Below are 18,922 nucleotides of genomic sequence, written 5' to 3'. Positions count from 1 at the left end.
GCAGCCGAGGTGGGAGAATCACTTGAACCCAGGGTGGGTGGAGGTTGCAGTGAGCCGAGATCATGTCACTGCACTCCAGCCTGGGCAACAGAGAAAGATTCCTTCTGTAAATAAATAAATAGATAAGAGAGCCCTTTATGACAAATGGAGGCAGGACACCTCTGTAGAAAGCGCCTCCTGTCCTCAGACTCACTTCCCTGAAACTGCTACACTGTAACTATTGGCAGGTCTGCACCAAGCTTCTAAAAGAAAGATGGATGGAAGAGACAAATCTAAAGAAACCGCCAGCCAGGTGGCTCACGCCTGTAATCCCAGCACTTTGGGAGTCTGAGGAGGGTGGATCACAAGGTCAGGAGTTCAAGACCAGCCTGGCCAATATGGTGAAACCCCATTTCTACTAAAAATATGAAAAACTAGCCAGGCATGGTGGCATGCGCCTATAGTGTCACCTACCCAGGAAGCTGAGACAGGAGAATCGCTTGAACCCAGGGTTGAAGGCAGAGGTTGCAGTGAGCTGAGATCAGGCCACTGCACTCCAGCCTGGGTGACAGAGCAAGACTGTGTCTCAAACAAACAAAAAAACAAACAAAAATGATAAAAAGTCCATACTAAACAAAAATGATAGCGAAAAGTAGATGTTTTGCTGCATCTCAGACTCATCCACATGAAGAGATACACAGCTATTAAGGTTGCATTTCACCATGGCAGAAGCAGAGCGTGTTGTCAAAAAGAGAACGTGGCGCTAAAATCCAATCACTGATACATTTAGACGCAACATATGGAATCTCCCCAGAAAAGGCACCCCGGTGGCCCTACTTAGGCAGATAAACCAAGGTCTGGGTGACCCTGAGTCATCTTCCTGCAGGAGGCACAGTTCTTAACCAATCACTCTGACACATTCAGACCAGCATTCTACATCTGCCAGCAGGACTAGGTTTTAATATTAAACTACAACTGGCCCACCCCAAACCAGATGCGTGCCTTAGGGTGTGACTGTAGATGCCGCAAACAAAACCACAGAACGCCACTTCCATATTCTAGTTACTGGACATGCCCTTTACGGTATCCAAGATGGCACCTTGTCTGTTTGCAGATTATCTGATTTTAGGGTCATAAGCTACCTGTACTGTCAGTTCCTTCTTTTATCACTTTTTATTAATATTGTGCCATAGATAAGACGAAAATTGGGAGCAATGAACGTTCATCTAAGCATTGTCTCTTTGTACACAATGAAAGCCCTAAGCCTAAAACTTCATTTGGTACAATGATAAGAAACACAAACATATTAATGCAAATAACAATTACACTAAACTCTGAATATGCATCACGTTAATTTTGAGGAGCAACCAAGCTCAGGAGCTGAGAGGGGAAGTAGATGTCCATGACACGGATACCAGTGCTCCAAAACAGGTGTTAAGGGGTCAACCCCTTAAACAACCCTTCACATTCCTTTTCAGATAAAGCCCAAAATCTGTGCATCAAGGTCAACCTTTCTCTCCAGCTCAGCTCACTGTACTTGCACACTAGTTTGTGCAAGCCCAGTTCACAAAGGTCAGTTCTCCCTTGGAAAGGTGAGGCTGATCTGGGAGTAGAGGAACAACTTCTCATGTGTAATTTCCAGACCGCACTATTTATAGGCAGGGCAAACAATGAACCACCAGAGATGGAAGAAGACAGGGCCATGTCACTGTTTTTTTTCTCTGTGTGAAGGGAGTGGTGGTGTATAGAATAGAGAAGGGACGCTGAAGAAGGAGCCTCCTCTGGTGCAGCCGAGCAGACGTAAGAGATGCACCTGGCCCAATCCTACACCTGGGTATGTGTGTGTGGTGGGGTAGGAGGGTAGCTGAGAACTGGGAGTGGGAGATGGTTGTTTAAGGAAATGAGCATTTGCAAATACAAATCTAGTAATTACGTGCCCACACGTGCACTATCATAGTTAGACTCCTAACTACCCATTTGCACACACAATTACCCAATGTGTAAGGGCTCATCATGGGTAAGTAGGCAATAGGTGGGCACACCTGTTGGACTGGCTTCAGAAAATTTCAGCAATCCTGTAACAGAAGATAGAGAAATTGAAAGTCCTTTCAGGAAAAGTCTTGGGCCACCCGTTAAGGAGCCAAGCAAGGGGGTGGGGGGGGGGCTATGTGTTCACTATTACAGGTCTTGTGGCCTCCAGTATGAGTCACTAATGCTTGCTTACTGATCTGATGGAGAGCTGCTTTTTTTCCATCTGTACATGCCCTCTGCTACCTTCGCTGCCTGAGCAGCTACCCCTGCAGATTCCGACTCCATTGGCTTCCACCTCTGGACCAAAGGTGGCTCTTCCCACATGTGTTTCACATCTGCTCTCTCTCTGCCTCCTCTGCCACTGCCCTATCTAACACTACCAAACACCCAGGCTTCAACTCTGCCCATGTGACCCCTTAAACAACATTCACATTGCATGATGGCTTACCCACTGCTTTTCAGATAAAGCCTAAAATCCTTCATCTAGGCCTCCATGGCATCACTTCAATCATCCTCTCTAGCTCAGCTCACAGCCTTCTCTTCCTCTGTGCCTTCTAGCCCCACTCTGCCCACCTTTCAGCCTTCATCTTCACCGAGTTCCACCTGCCACAGGGTCTGTGCAACTGCTATTCCCTCTGCCTGAAATGCTCTTCCCCGAGCTGTTTCCATGTAACCCCTGCCTGAGAATGCGACTCTGCCCCTAGCCTATGACCAGAGGCTCCCTGAGCTCCAGACACCTCTCCTTAAGGCACCTGCCAGAGCAATGATTTCACATTGGTTCATGTGATTCTCTGACAAATATCTACCCCTCTCTCCAGAAGGTAAGCTCCACGAAGACAGCAATCAAGTCTATTTTCACTCATCATCCTATCTGCAACGCACAGGAGGTCTTCAATAAACTCTTTGGAATAAGTGAATTGACCAGTGAGCGTAGGAAGAAATGAATGAGTCAGATCCTCTTCTTGGATGGCTTTGCTTGTGCTTCTTTTGATCAGATCAGCAAACAAGCCTCAGGGACTCATACATTTCCTGGTAGTTCTCATTTCTTCCCCCCTCCCCAACCCCCCATGTGAGCATGATGTGAGCAGGACACCTCAACACAGAATTGAAGTTCCCTAAGTGGTTGTTGAATGAATGAATGAATGAGTGGATGGATGAATCAATGATAAGCACTTTGGATTCACATAATTCCCCGGCACATATGACTGCTTCCCAGAGATAGCATCAAACAGTAGGTGTCATTAATATTTGTTGACCAGATAAATGAATGAATGCTATCATCTTGTGCCCTACAGATCATACAAAAGTGGTTTCCAAAATGCCATTGAGGATTCAGCATTCACACAGTCCTACAGATCCACGGTAGTGGTTTTATTTGAAGTTACCAAGCAATTTAAAAAATTAAATGAGCGTGCACCCTGTCATATTTTGATCTAACTATGCACTAATTTTCAGGACAGAGAAAAAACAGTTAATTACTATTTTGCACCACAGTCCTCTCCTTCCTTCTACTGTAATGTAATGTAGTCAAATAAGTAAGTTACTCGTGCAATTTTCATCTCTAGAAATAAAACAGCACTCATAACTCTTTGTTTGGGGGCTTAATTTTAGCTCACTTAAAAGCCATTATCTGATGTACTTGTAAGAACAGAGACACCCTAGAAAAATTGGAAATCACAAAGAAAGTGGAAGGGTTGGCTCAGAAAATGCCATGTCCCAGGCTCAGCTGGGAGGTCGTGGCATTCTGGAGTTGGCAGCTCAGAGTAACCAGCTAACCGCAGATAATTGCTGCTGGGAGCTGGTGCAGGGAATGGATTCTGCATCCCAGGCCTTCCAACCCTTCTCTGGCTACCCAGGCGTTGTCTCCACGTGGGCGTGAACTTCATAAAGCTAAATTTTGTGGTCTCCTTAATGAAATCCCTTCTGTGGCTGCTTCTACCCTCCCTTTGTATTTTAGATTCAACCGCACAATCTCTCTGTCCCCACCTCCCTCTCCCCAGGGGATCTGTGGTTTCCTACTGGTTTCCTGCAAATTCTGGAGGAGGCCCAGGGGAGCACTGGGGCTCCCCTAGGAAGAACTAGAATTCCCAAGGGAGAGGGTGTGGCTGAGAGTCCTCCCAAGGCACTCCCTTCTCCCCACGGAGTCAGGGAAGCTGCGCACTTCCTCTCTCCTCCAGTCCCCAGCTCCAGACAGCCAAGAGAACCACAATCTAGAATCCACACACTTGCACTGTCATTCCTAAATACAATTTTTGGGAAGAAAGCCTTATTCAAGATGGAGGCTAGAGGGAGAACTTCAGATGTGTAAGACATGCCGCATCAGCTAAATTAATACTGATTTGTCCTGCGGCACAATTACAAGGTTTAAGGTTACAGTACCAGGAATTTGAGAGACAATTATAATTCAAAGACAACTCACTAAAGGGGTGGCAGAGAGTTACAATCAGAACAAGGGCAAGTTTGGTGAAAGATGCTGTTTTTCTTTTTCTCTGTGTTCCTTTATCTTTTTCTCTCTTTCTCTCTGTCTTTCTCAGATCGCCCTGTGGTCTATCCTGGGTTTTATCATTCTTTACAATTAAACACTAAGAATAAGGTTCACCCTGAACAAAAGCAGTTTTTGTGGGTTTTTTTGTTTTGTTTTGTTTTGTTTTTGAGACAGAGTTTGGCTCTTGTTGCCCAGGCTAGAGTGCAACGGCATGATCTCAGCTCACGGCAACCTCTGCCTCCAGGTTTAGGCAATTATCCTGCCTCAGCTGGATCTCCATAGCTGAGATTACAGGTATGTGCCACCATGCCCAGCTAACTTTTTGTATTTAGTGGAGACGGGGTTTTACCATGTTGGTCAGACTGGTCTTGAACTCCTGACCTCAGGTGATCTACCCACCTTGGCCTCCCAAAATGCTGGCATTACAAGCATGCACCACCCTCACCCAGCCAACAAAAGCAATTTTAAGTCAAGACCACTGGGACAGATGTGCAGCAGGAGGTGGGGCCTTTGGACCCAGGATTGGAAATGGGCAAGACATCCGGTGGTCTTGTGTTTTGGAATTCCTCAGGGACAAAGTGGCAGTGACTGGGCCATGTTGGGAGGGATTCCAGGCCTGCTCCTCACCATCCTCCCAGGTGCGAGTGGTGCAAGGGCTGGGACTCTGCCTCTGGCTCTGATCACAGGAGGATTTCCAGGCGCCCAGCATGGGCTTCTGCAGGCAAAACTTGGTCCCTAGTGAATAAATATTAACACTGCCAGCACTCAAGGGCATGCAGCCCCCCAGGTTTATAAAGTGCTGTGTTGAGAAGATTCATAACACTCTCAACTGGGGATTTCTGTTTATTCTGACATTGGAATAGAGGCTCCCAAGGACCCAGGCTGGGCTTGAGGTCCACATTGGTGCCAACAGAGACTCAGTGTAAACATGGGGGGCAGGGGGCCGGCGACACTGACGCCAAGAGCTCTGGCCTCCCAGTCACTTGATTAGAATTCTCCAGGAGGCACACAGGCCTGCCTGCCTCCTGTCCTGCCAGTGGGGATCCCTGACTTTGCATGGAATGTTTCTAAGGGCTACAAAGGACACTCCAGGCTCCCACAGATTTGGAAACATAAAAGCACCTTCAGACCTCAAGAAGGCTGGTTTCTAGCTCTCCTGCAGAATGTGGGATTTGCTCTCAAAGGGCCTGGCTGGGAAGATGGGCCCAGCCAAGCGAGGACCAGCATAGAAGCCTGGGAGCCTGTAGTCCTGGTACGCACTTCAGCCCCTCCAGCCTTTCCCTTTGGAGCATTCAGCTCCAATGGTCTCCCACTTTCTAGTACAAAACTCTCCCGCAGCCGCCCGCCACCCCATCCTGCCTCAACCTAGAGTTTTATTTAATGCAACTCTCACTTGCACTTCCTTTCTTTCTCACCCCGACCTTTTTCAGTATGTGAGCTTATTTAAAGAGAAAGAAGAGAAGTCTCTAGCATTTTTTTTTTAATTTTATAAGTTCCAGCTTATACTAAGGGCAGCTGAACTAAAGATTAAAGTAAAGGGAAAAGAAGCAAATTAGTAGGCCTCTCTCCTCTTCTCTCTACTCAACACAACCTCAGCCCCCTGCAGCTAACACCTAGGAAGTAGATTCAGGGGACAGAAGGGCTTAGGGAGGAGTCAGTCTTCCCCTGCACAGCAGCTGCCTCGGTGGAGATGGAACCCTTCCTTGAACACCTCTGAGGTCCCCCATTGAATATCTACTGAGATATCTCAGAGAAGGAGGAAAACCCCTGGGGGGAGTTGGGATCCCAGCTTCCCAGTTGAGAAATCTTAGGAAAAACATCAGAAACAGCGTGCCATGCGGCCTGGCAAGCCTTATTTTCTCTAATTCTGGTGGAAACATCTTTTTCTAGAGACCTTTACAGCTCAAGTTGGAAAATGTCACCACGTCACACTCAGCAGCCAAATGGGCCTTCTGGAAGATGGGGAGCTGGAGGGCCCCATAGCAGCTCTCTGCTGTCAGCTTGGACCAGCAGAACCCCACTGGATGGGACAGAAATGGAGTCCCTGGAAAGAGAATCTGCTGGGATTCAGGGGCCAAGGGCACCGTCACTTCTTCATCCAAAGGATGTTTCCTAGGCCAGCACCCTCAAGGGTTCTAGTCTTGGGCTTGGCTTACCCCAGTCTGGAACTTTGCCAGGAATGACAAAGGCAGAGAGTGGTCCATGATGAGCGTCACCATAATACAGCCCCTAGGGACATATCATTACTAGTCTTATCCATGCGGGACAGGTTAGAAGATTTCTGAGCTGTGGAACACAGATAAGGTTTTAAAAAAAAATCCATGGGTAAGGAGCACACCTCTTGGGTAAAAAAGGAATTTTTCTTTACAAGGGTCTTATGTCCAGAGTAGAGCAAGAGGCAAGGTCCCCTCCATGGTTGCTAGATTCTTCGAGGGCACTAAGATGACCCTCCATGCAAGTGCTCACCCTCCCAGGAAGCATCTCCCAGTATGTCCCCCATATATGAGTATCCCCAACCACACGGCTGGACTTCTGCAAAGCCCCTTTGAACAAAAGAACTGCACAAACTAGAGCTCTACTTGGGAACTGGAGAACCAGCCCTGGGCTCTGTGGAGGCTCATGGAACCTGCGCAGAGTGGGTGAACTCACACTAGGGGTGTCCCACACCCCAGGAAAGAAAACAGACAGGCCTGATGCTCAGTCTTGTGTTCTTTGGCTCATGGCGGAAGGAGCCTGGTGTTCAAGAGAGGTGGGGTGTGGGACTCCCTCCATCCCCTCAGGTCCTTAAGCCTTCACATCTCCTGAAGGGGCTGTGCTTGCTTCGTAGGGGAGAATTGCAGGAACTAGAGCCCCCTGCAATTGGTCAGCCCCCCCCACCCCACATAAATGGCCATTGCCAGACACCTGAATAAGATCTGGAAGGGCCCAGCACATGATTTTAAGTCTGGAATGTGGAGGAAGCCCATAAAGGAATCTCTCTCTGTCTTCTCATTGGCTACTATAAATTAACCAGGAAAGAAAGAATCTTATATTCCATCCTAACTCTGAAAATCACAGCATTTGTTTCTAAAGAACTAGTTTCTTTTTCTTTCTTTCTTTCTTTCTTTTCTTTTTTTTCCTTTTATTGAGACAGAGTCTTACTCTGTCGCCCAGGCTGGAGTGCAGTGGCAGGATCTCACTGCAACCTCCACCTACCACGTTCAAATGGTTCCCTCCTGAGTAGCTGGGACTACAGGCATGCACCACCACGCCCGGCTAATTTTTCTATGTTTTAGTAGAAACAGGGTTTCACCATATTGGACAGGCTGGTCTACGAACTCCTGACCTTGTGATCCGCCTGCCTCGGTCTCCCAAAGTGCTGGGATTACAAGTGCAAGCCACCATGTCTGGCCAGAACTAGTCTCTTGATAACAGCACACTCAGCTTCTCCCAACCACCTTAACATGCAAGAAAACACCATGAGAGTTTAGACCTATAACGCTGGACTGGCCTACAAGGCTCCCCGCAGGTGAAGAAGCTGAAGAAACCCTGCCAACCACAGGAGGGAGGGGGTGATCATGAAAGGGTCTACACCTGGATGGCAAGCCCTGGGCAGGGCCACTGCTGGGTGGCCTCTGTGGGGTGGAATTCCTACCTTCCAATGGACCATGACAGCTAGGGCAATAAGATCTACAGAGTGGTCAGGAGGGATGGAGGAGCAGGGACACCCCCATTAAGGCTTCCAGTGGGTGCCTCGAAGACCCCTGCCTAACCTCACCGTGTATCCATACTTGTAGGGAGATCTAACTTGATTTAGGCAAAGTCACATGACCTCTCTCAACAGCACCCAAGTCCCAGAGTAAGGAAATCCATACAGATACTTTCACAGAGGTCCCAGGCCATGGAGATCTGTGGGCTCCTTTATCTTAACTCAGGTTGACTGAAGTAGGTCACCGTTCATTCTGATTCACTCCCCAGGGAAATATTCCAGACACGTCCCTGTCTTCTCTGTTCCCCTCCTGTTTCTGCTGGTACTTACATCCTGGCCAAATCAGTACCTCCTACAGCCTCAAAAACCTGACCTCAAAATCTGAGAGCTATAGGAGACGGCATGAAAAGTAAAAAGAGGAATCCCTAAGGGGCTCCACCTACCTACCAGCCCATCCACGCCTATTGCCAGCTGGTGCCTGGCTCATCACACAGCCCCCTCCAGGGCCCAAAGCCCACTGACCACCCAGCCTGGACACTTACATCTCCAGAACACTCCCCATCTCCATCCCTCAAGCAGGGTTCCAGCCCCATCTCTAGGCTGGGTTTTCCAAGCCTCTTCCCTGATCTCCTGTGCAGTCAGGTAAGTAGTTGCCACATGATCATCCAGTGGAGAGGGCCCTGCCTTCCAGCCAGGTCCCCTGGGGACAAGGACCACACATCTCTCCAGCCATTAGTGTCTGCAGCCTCTCTGCAAACAGGGATTAAGCAACAAATGTCCCTTTCTGTTGAGCATTTGACCTTATCTCAAGTGTGTCATCAGCTTCGAGAGTCATGGCTTATGTCAGTGTGGGTGAAAAACGGCCTCCACGGCTTCCAAATTGGGATCGCTCCGCTCTCAGCAGCAGATGTAAGCCAAGCCCGTGGTAAGTGGCAATAAATGGCTTGGAAAGAGGCAGTGGGTCCCTCACCGCCGTCAACCATGGGAGGGCAGGTTCCAGGCATCTCTCAAGCATGGCCCCGGCATCAGCCTCCCTGAACGGGGTCTTTGGGATCCAGCCCACAGCAATCAAGGGCTACAGAAGCCTCAGGTCCCCACGGACCTGCTCAGGACAAGATTCAAAGTCAGACCGCAACCGGCAACAGCTCTGTGACAGCCTCTTTTGTAAATTTTCCTTTGCAAATACTAGCTAAGCACCTGCCTTTCTCTCCACGGCCAGGCCTCCCTCTGGTACCATCTTGAGGCCTGGCAGGTGCTACCCACAGGACACTGAAGCCCATGAGCGAGGGCCGATCTTCAGCATGAAAACCGTGCTCCATCTTTGACCAATCACCTTTTCTCTGTGTGCCTCCACTGACACTTCACTCACACATCAAACAGACTGACTCTCATCTGCACACTGCTTCCTCCAGCATCTTTTTATCAGAATCTTAAACACACAGATGTCAACATGTTATCTTAAAAACTGCTGATAGGCTGTGACTTTGGATAAGCCTCGGAAGCAGTCCCCTCTGTACTTGCCAGTGACCCACAGACAAGCACTGCCACTATTTCCACTATGATAGAAGTGTTCTGTGAGATGCAGGCCTAATTTCCAAGTGTCTTTCACCAAAAATCGGTTCCTGAGAGCCACAGATAAATACCTAATATCTACAGGCCTGGCTGTGCACCAGGCCCTTCACTAGGGATCTACAGATATTGAGGATGGCAAATGTGGACCAAAGACCCACTATGTGTCAGAAGAAACAAGAGGCTAAATGCCATGTCTCATGCCTATAATCCCAACATTTTGGGAGGCCAAGGTGGGAGGACCACTTGAGCCCAGGAATTCAAGAATAGCCCAGGGAACATACTGAGACCCCCGTCTCTACCAACAATTTAAAAATTAGCCAGGCATGGTGGCATGCACCTGTAATACCAGCTATTTGAGAGGCTGAGGTGGGAGGATCACCTGAGCCCAGAGAGGTTGACTTTTCAGTGACCCATGATCACACCACTGTACTCCAGCCTGAGTGACAGAGTGAGCCTGTCTCAAAGAAGAAGAGATAAGAGACGAGAGGGAAGATATTCATAAAGAGAGGCTACAGAGAGACAATAACGTGGTCAGAAGAGTCACAGGTAACAGGGATGAAAGCTTATCTGAGTGAGGGGCTAACTCCGCTCAGAGCAGCATAAGAATTGGCCTCTGTAGTGAGGTGAGTTTTCAGCTGGTTCTTGCAGGATGAATAGGAATTTTCTGGGGTAGGGGTGAAGAAGAAAAAGTTGCTGGCTTTCTAAGACAGCATAGACAAAGAGCTTGTGGGTGGGAGGATGTTTCCTGAGATGAAGCTGGGATGGGACCAGGAACTGAGGAGCCTGGGATGCAATGCCACCTGGCATCAGAATGCTCTGGGCCACATTTTTTTTTTTTTTTGAGATGGAGTTTCTCTCTTGTTGCTCAGGCTAGAATGCAGTGGTACAATCTTGGCTCACTGCAACCTCTGCCTCCCAGGTTCAAGTGATTCTCCTGCCTCAGCCTCCCAAGTAGCTCGGATTACAGGTATGCACCACCATGCCCGGCTAATTTTGTATTTTTAGTAGAGATGGGGTTTCTCCATGTTGGTCAGGCTGGTCTCAAACTCCTGACCTCAGGTGATCCGCCTGCCTCGGCCTCTCAAAGTGCTGGGATTACAGGCTTGAGCCACGGCACCCGGCCTGGGCCACATTTTTTAAGTTCAAAGTGTAAGGAGTGAGACAAACATTGCCACGTGATCCTTGACGTCTGTCTGCCAGTTCAGTGATCCAGGCACTGCCCCTCCTTTGGACATCTCCATGAGGTCCCACTAAGCACCAGATGCTCTGTGGGGCTGTGCCTCCACCCAGCTGGGGACCAAAAGCAGTGTCACTAAAGGGACCTCAAGGCAGTGCCCACGTGCAGATTTCAGAAGACAGGAGATTCATGATGGAGGCGGGTTTGCATCTGGGGTGAACCGCCAAGTCTGAAAAGCTGGGGAGAAGTAGGTGGAATATGAGTGAAGGAATCATAAAAGCCAAGATGTAGGGGTGGACAGGTGTGTCCTGCCCATTCCCTGGAAGATGGCAGCTTGTCATGCAGGGTCTGGAAGAAGGAGAAGGATGCCTGAGGAGACACCTTGAATGTCAAGTCTGGATGTTAACCTTTATCCTGCAGGTGACAAGGACTGGAACCAGCAGGAGTGGAGCAGGGAAGAGCCATGAGGACAAGGACACAGAGGACGGTCAGGAGCTCCAGGAGAAGAGAGGCAGCACTGCAACTAGAGTGGCGGCCAAGTTACCCAGCCCACAGGAGACACCCCATTAGGCAGCTGGCCCCCAAGCGTCACCAGCACTGCTTCCCAGGGCAGCCAGGCTCCAGGCAGGTAGTCGTTGGTGCCACTTCAGCCACCACACCCCACACTGACCCCCACCAGGTCATCTCCTCCCTCAGTCTGGGCGATTGCTAGACAAACTCCACTGCCTGGAGTGATTGCCAGACAAACTCCACTGCCTGGAGTGATTGCCAGACAAACTCCACTGCCTGGAGTGATTGCCAGACAAACTCCACTGCCTGGAGTGATTGCCAGACAAACTCCACTGCCTGGAGTGATTGCCAGACAAACTCCACTGCCTGGAGTGATTGCCAGACAAACTCCACTGCCTGGAGTGATTGCCAGACAAACTCCACTGCCTGGAGTGATTGCCAGACAAACTCCACTGCCTGGAGTGATTGCCAGACAAACTCCACTGCCTGGAGTGATTGCCAGACAAACTCCACTGCCTGGAGTGATTGCCAGACAAACTCCACTGCCTGGAGTGATTGCCAGACAAACTCCACTGCCTGGAGTGATTGCCAGACAAACTCCACTGCCTGGAGTGATTGCCAGACAAACTCCACTGCCTGGAGTGATTGCCAGACAAACTCCACTGCCTGGAGTGATTGCCAGACAAACTCCACTGCCTGGAGTGATTGCCAGACAAACTCCACTGCCTGGAGTGATTGCCAGACAAACTCCACTGCCTGGAGTGATTGCCAGACAAACTCCACTGCCTGGAGTGATTGCCAGACAAACTCCACTGCCTGGAGTGATTGCCAGACAAACTCCACTGCCTGGAGTGATTGCCAGACAAACTCCACTGCCTGGAGTGATTGCCAGACAAACTCCACTGCCTGGAGTGATTGCCAGACAAACTCCACTGCCTGGAGTGATTGCCAGACAAACTCCACTGCCTGGAGTGATTGCCAGACAAACTCCACTGCCTGGAGTGATTGCCAGACAAACTCCACTGCTTGCTCTTCTTTCCTCGTATCCATTTCCGCCCATCTCCGGGGCTGCTCCTGCTCCAGGAAAGGCCCTTCCTCCCTTGGAAGAAAAAGGACACCTGGGAAGGCTGCTGCAGGGAAGGTTGTGAACATCAAGTGTGATGTTAGGTCTTTATCTGCAGGTGACAAGGACTGCCAACCAATGGGAGGTGGAGCTGGGTTTTTTCATTTGTTTGTTTTTTGTTTTAGAGATAAGATCTCACTCTGTCACCCAGGCTGGACTGCAACAGCATGATCACACGGCAGCCTCAACCTCCTAGGCTCAAGGGATCGTTCCACCTCAGCCTCCTGAATAGCTGGGACTACAGGCTGTACCACCACACCTGGCTAATTCTTTCTATTTTAGCAGAGATGGGGTCTTACTCTGTTATCCAAGCTAGTCTGAAACTCCTGGCTTCAAGCAATCATCCCACCTCAGCCCCCCAAAGGCCTGAAATTACAGGTGTGAGGCACCATACCTGACTGAACATACCTTTTCTAAACACCATCTGGGTACCCCCATTCCAAGTCATTCCTCCTCTCCTAACCCTCAGGGAGCAAGAGGTGGATGATCTTTGACCCTCACACTTCACAGGAGTTTCCAGTTTCCGTGCAATGCATGTCTCAGCTTCCCTGTGTCCAGACCCACATCCATGCCTGGAGGTCCCATGCAACCAAAGCAAGGTCCCACCCAGGACATCATTCAACAGGAAGAGCACTGGCTGTCCACTCTGTGCCAGCCCACTGGGATAGTGCATCCACAAGAGGTCCTTGACCCCCTCTTCACCACCAGGCCCCCAGTATAAACACAGCATGTGGCCTCCCATGGGTGTTCAATCAATATTTTGAGAAAAAAGAAAGAAAGAGGGGCAGGAAGGAGAAAGAAAAGAAAGAAAGAAAGAAAGAAAGAAAGAAAGAAAGAAAGAAAGAAAGAAAGAAAGAAAGAAAGAAAGAAAGAAAGAAAGAGAGAAAGAGAGAAAGAGAGAAAGAGAGAAAGAGAGAAAGAGAGAAAGAGAGAAAGAGAGAGAGAGAGAGAGAGAGAAAGAAAGAAAGAAAGAGAAGGAAGGAAGGAAGGAAGGAAGGAAGGAAGGAAGGAAGGAAGGAAGGAAGGAAGGAGAAAGAAAGAAAGAGAAGGAAGGAAGGAAGGAAGGAAAAAGAAAGAAAGAGAAAGAAGGAAAGAAAGAAAAAGAGAAAGAAGGAAAGAAAGAAAAAGAGAAAGAAGGAAAGAGGAAAGAAGGAAGAAGGAAGGGAAGGGAAGAGAAGGGAAGGGAAGGGAAGGGAAGAGAAGGGAAGGGAGAAAGAAAGAGGCCAGGCTCAAGCCTGTAATCCCAGCACTTTGGGAGGCCAAGGCAGGTGGATCATGAGGTCAAGAGATCAAGACCATCCTGGTCAACATGGTGAAACCCTGTCTCTACTAAAAATACAAAAAATTAGCAGGGCATGGTGGCGCGTGCCTGTAATCCCAGCTACTCAGGAGGCTGAGGCAGGAGAATTGCTTGAACCCAGGAGGCGGAGGTTGCAGTGAGCCGAGATCACGCCATTGCACTCCAGCCTGGGTAAGAAGAGCAAAACTCTGTCTCAAAAAAAAGGAAAGGAGGAAGGAAGGAAGGAAGGAAGGAAGGAAGGAAGGAAGGAAGGAAGGAAGGAAGGAAGGAAGGAAGGAAGGAAGGAAGGAAGGAAGGAAGGAAGGAAGGGGGAGGGAGGGAAGAAGAGGGAGGGAGAGAGAAAGTAAAAGAAAGAAAGAAGAAAGAGGGAGAGAGAAAGAGAGGGAAAAAAGAGGAGAGAGTGAATAGCAGGCCTGGGGGCCACAGGAGTGCAGGGGTGAATGTGGCTCAGGCTGTGCCCACATCCAGCTGTGCAGTCGCCTCCACAGGGCCTCCTGGACCTTGTCAGCAACTCTTTCTCAGTGTGTCCACCATCCAATCTGGGCAGACTCCAACCTTAGCAAGGTACACACCTACCCTGCTGGACACAGAAGGCCTAGTCCTGAAAACCTGAGCTGCATTTGGTTTTTTGTTTGTTTCTTTGTTTTTGAGACAGAATCCTATTCTGCTGCCCAGGCTGGAGTGCAGTGGTGAGGTCTCAGATCACTGCAACCTCTGCCTCCCGGGTTCAAGCTATTCTCCTGCCTCAGCCTCCCCAGTAGCTGGGATTACAGGTGCCCAGCACCATGCCCAGCTAATTCATGTATTTTTAGTAGAGACTGGGTTTCATCTTGTTAATCAGAGTGGTCTTGAACTCCTGACCTCAGGTGATCTGCCCACCTCAGCCTCCCAAAGTGCTGGGATTATAGGTATGAGCCACTGCACCTGGCCACACGTGTCGTTTTTTGGGGGGAGAAAAAGAAATGTATTTGATTTTAATTGTGCAAGACTAACTGGGCTAATTTTAAGGATTTCTATGGAAAATTATTTTGGACAAAGAAGAGTAGCTCCCTGGTTCATGTTTGCTAAATGATGCTTTCCTATACCAAATTTTTCACACAGTTAACATCTGTGTGCTGCTGAAGTCAGAGCCGCCCACCATGGAAACTTTCGCACCTGCCCTTCCCTCCATCCTCATCACACCTATGTAGATAACGTGGGACCCAGTGGATTCTGCCTCTGCCACGGCTTCTGCCAAGCCAAGCCATACTTCCTTCCTTCACTGTCAGCCTCCGTCTGGGCGATGCATTAGTAACTTACAGGTGGGACCAAAAACACACAGATACTTCTAGCTTTCACACACAACTTGCTCCTTAGGAAAAAAAAATTCCCTGCCCACATCCCATCCTCCAAAAGAATGCTTAATCAATGAAAAAATTAACTGTGTCCCTAAATAAAGAAGTGCAGATATTTTCTTTACAGTGCTTTATTAATTTGTAAATACCATTATTGAATTTTTGAAAGTTCTAATTTAAATGTATTGATCTATTATTGTTTTGTGGATTTTCCACCCAAATGTCTTGGAGGAAACGCACGGTAGGCACGGGGTAGACCATACAGTCGTCAAAACTTTACCAAACCATCAAAGACGAGTTTTGCGCAGATGATGTACAAGAGATTACAAGGTGTCCGAGCCACTAAGCTGACGTGTTTACGCTTAATTCAAATCCGATCACTTTCTTCTGATAACTGTGTCTGTCACTAGCCACAACACCGAAATGGGACACGAATGCAGAGCTCACTTTTTACAGGTGGGGGCAGCAGGGAGGGGAGGTAGCAATCCATGGAAAGGACGTGAACACATCAGCCACAATGCGAGCCAAAGAAGGTCCTTTTTACCTGAAACATCTCACATGGCCATTTTGATGAGATTTAAACCAGAGAATGGAAAGCGTTCTCTTCTCCCTGTTTATTCTCTTCCAAAACAAGAATTTAAATTGAGAACTATTCACTGGCTTCCCCTGTAGTAAACTTCATGGGAATTTATTTAGCAATGCTCTGACATTTTAAGGATATTGGGATGGGGACATACGGGCCACAAGATGAAATAAACAGGACCGCATATATCACTCAGGTCAGCCACACCTCCCTGCAGACTCTGAACGCTTCTGTCCCTTGCGCTGTTCCCCAGCCATGGAAAGAAAGCCCGTTTACAACATTCCCCTCTCTCCCCGCCCGCATCCATATCCTTCAAGGCTTCCCATGGCCCTTGGAATTCATCTGTTGCCCCAGCCTGCAATGGCGCAAAGGGGCCACTATGGCCTCATCTCCCATCTCACCTCCTGGTCCCTCATGCTCTGCCCCAGCTCCTCCAGCGTGCCAGGCCTGTTTCTCCCTCAGGACTTGTGCTCTGCGAGATCCCTCTGTCTTGGAAGCCTGGCTCCATCTTCCTACCCCAGTTTCAAATCAAGCATCCTTTCCTTAGAGAGGCCTCCCAAGACCACCCCACATGAATGAGGCACCAGTCCCTGCCACATTGCTCCAGTGGGAATAATCCTGTTCGTGGATGGGGTGGCTGCATAGCCTCTATCCACCCCGCCTTCTCCCTCCCCATAACTTAAACAGGGACCTTGCCTGTCACCCAGTCCCCAGCACAGTGCCTGGCACACAGGAGATGCAAAGGAGTTTTGACCTAATCAAAAGATAGCAGCTCCCTCTGGGGCCGTGATTTGTGCTGGATTATTAGATATACATGGACCAGGCATGGTGGTGGCTCACACCTGTAATCCCAGTGCTTTGGAAGGCTGAAGTAGGAGGATGGCTTGAGGCCAGGAGTTCAAGACCAGCTTGGTCAACATAGCAAGTTCCTATCTGTACAAAAAAAAAAAAAAAAAAAAAATGAAATAGCTGAGTGTGGGGGTACACGCCTATAAGTCCCAGTTACTCTGGAGGCTGAGGCAGGAGGATCACCTCAGCCTGGAAGTTAGAGGCAGCAGTGAGCCTTGATTGCACAGCTGCACTCCAGCCTGAGTGATAGAGTGAGCCCCTGTCTCTAAAATTAAAATTTAAAAATACGTAGGCCGGGTGCAGTGGCTCACAGCTGTAATCTCAGCACTTTGGGAGGCTGAGGCGGGTGGATCACGAGGTCAGGAGATGGAGACCATCCAGGCCAACATGGTGAAACCCATCTCTACCAAAATACAAAAATTAGCTGGGTGTGGTGGTGCACATCTGTGATCCCAGCTACTTGGGAGGCTGAGGCAGGAGAATCACTTAAACCAGGGAGTCGAAGGTTGCAGTGAGCCAAGATCACACCACTGCTCTCCAACCTGGTGATAGACAGAACGAGACTCTGTCTCAAAAAATAAAATGTAAATAATATATAAATTTCTTTTAAAATAAGAAACATGCGTTGGGCACCTGGGTAGACTCAGGACCATTCCCTGATAAGAAGCAGCTAGACCTGAGTCTTCTGGAAAATGCCACGCACCCCTCCCTCAGGAAGCGGCATTTCCGAGGGAAGTCAGAACACAGCCTCCTCCCTCTCACTGCCTTAAGGCCAAGCACCAAAGGGCAAGAGAGACATTCATTCTGGTCTGAGAGGGCTCACATCTGATGCCATAGCTGGGTTTCCCTGCAGAGTTTGAAACAAATCAGTTGAAACACTTTGGAATGACAGAGTGCTAAAAAAGTTAACATTTATGACTCTTCTGTGTCTCCCCTCCTTTTTGGCCACTGATAACTCAGACCCACGTGGCCTCGCAGTGTCCCAGGGCTGAGCCATAGCTTCTCCAAGGGTGCTCAGGTCTGGCAGGGTTTAGCAAGGTCCAGGCCACACACTGCAGGTGGCCCGTCTCCAACGCTGACACCACAGCTCCCGTTTGCAAGGATGAAGTTTCCTGCCAACGTTTAACCCCATGTGTGAATTTCTATGCAGGCAACAAGTAGTGCCTAAGGCTGGCTAATTAGGGGGTGCAATTGTCTAATTGGGCCATGTGAAAATGGTACAAAAGGCTGACTGCTGGCAAAAAAAAAAAAAAAATTCTGTTTTCACAAAAAGGCCATTCCCGAAGAAGGTGCTAGGGCCTGGGCTACATTTTATATTGACTTCCGCTGGAATCTGCAGCTCAGTCCACTGCTGGAGCTGCTCTGTGCAGGAGACACGAAGAGTGACTGTGTCCCTGGTGGTGGTGGCCTGGGCTCACAAGTCCCTGCTCCACCACTGGCCAGCTCTGTGACATCTGGCAAATTTTTACCCCTCTGGATCTGAGCTCTCTCTTTCACAGACTGAAAACCTCAGCTCCTTCCCCAGGACTGCAGTGAAGATGAAATTAGGCAAGGTAAGTAGGGCACTTAGCACAGTGCCTGGCACAGGGAAAGCTCCTGAGTGACAGGCAGTCACGATAGGTCCCAGGCAGCCTCTGTGGCTTTGTGAAGTTACATCAGCCACGTTACAACATCCCCTGAAGCCTGTGGAATGAGCACTCCCACCCAGGGCATCTCTTCCCTTCATCCAGCTTGCATCACCCCTGGGCAGCCCACCTGGGTATCCTCCCACCTCCCACCTGCATGCCCACCACGCCCCCCAGCCTTTCCCCTTGTCTACCCTCAAGACCCACCCCTCCTTTTCTCATCCTCACCCATGATCCTCTCCACCCTTCACCCTTTCCAGGTCTCAGATTTCCTGGAAATGATGATACAGCCCTGCCCCACCCCATCCTCCTTGTGGCGACAAGAGTCAAGCCCACAGAAAGCATTCAACACAGCCCCATGATGCACTGGGGTTGCAGAGGCTCTGTGGAGAAGCCATCAACCAGGAGTCCATTTTGCCAGACTTGGGAGCCATGGCTGACGCTCAGAGAATCAAGACACTGTCATCATGCTGGGCAGCACAGAGCTCTGGCTGGCCTCTCCTCATCCTCACCCAGAGCTCCCAACACAGGGGCCATTAAGGAAGTCGCCAGGACCAACTGGACCCTCACAAACAAAGGTAGGAGAGGGACACCTTACTCAAACCTTCCCACAGTATCATCAGGGAAGCCCTAGTCAGGAGAACACAAACTTCAAAACCAATCATC

The 18,922-nt window shown here is 49.3% G+C and overlaps 1 protein-coding gene across 42 annotated transcripts in view; it reads right to left on the bottom strand.

The window, feature by feature from the left end:
* The window catches only part of ZNF536 (zinc finger protein 536), a 492,436-nt gene that overhangs the window by 308,685 nt on the left and 164,829 nt on the right, over nt 1-18,922 (bottom strand). The gene's annotated exons all lie outside the window — the stretch shown is intronic.

Source organism: Callithrix jacchus, chromosome 22 (genome assembly GCF_049354715.1).
Source record: "Callithrix jacchus isolate 240 chromosome 22, calJac240_pri, whole genome shotgun sequence".
Lineage (NCBI taxonomy): Eukaryota > Metazoa > Chordata > Mammalia > Primates > Cebidae > Callithrix > Callithrix jacchus.
Note: the sequence above shows the minus strand (reverse complement) of the source record. Positions and strands in the feature narration are given on the sequence as shown.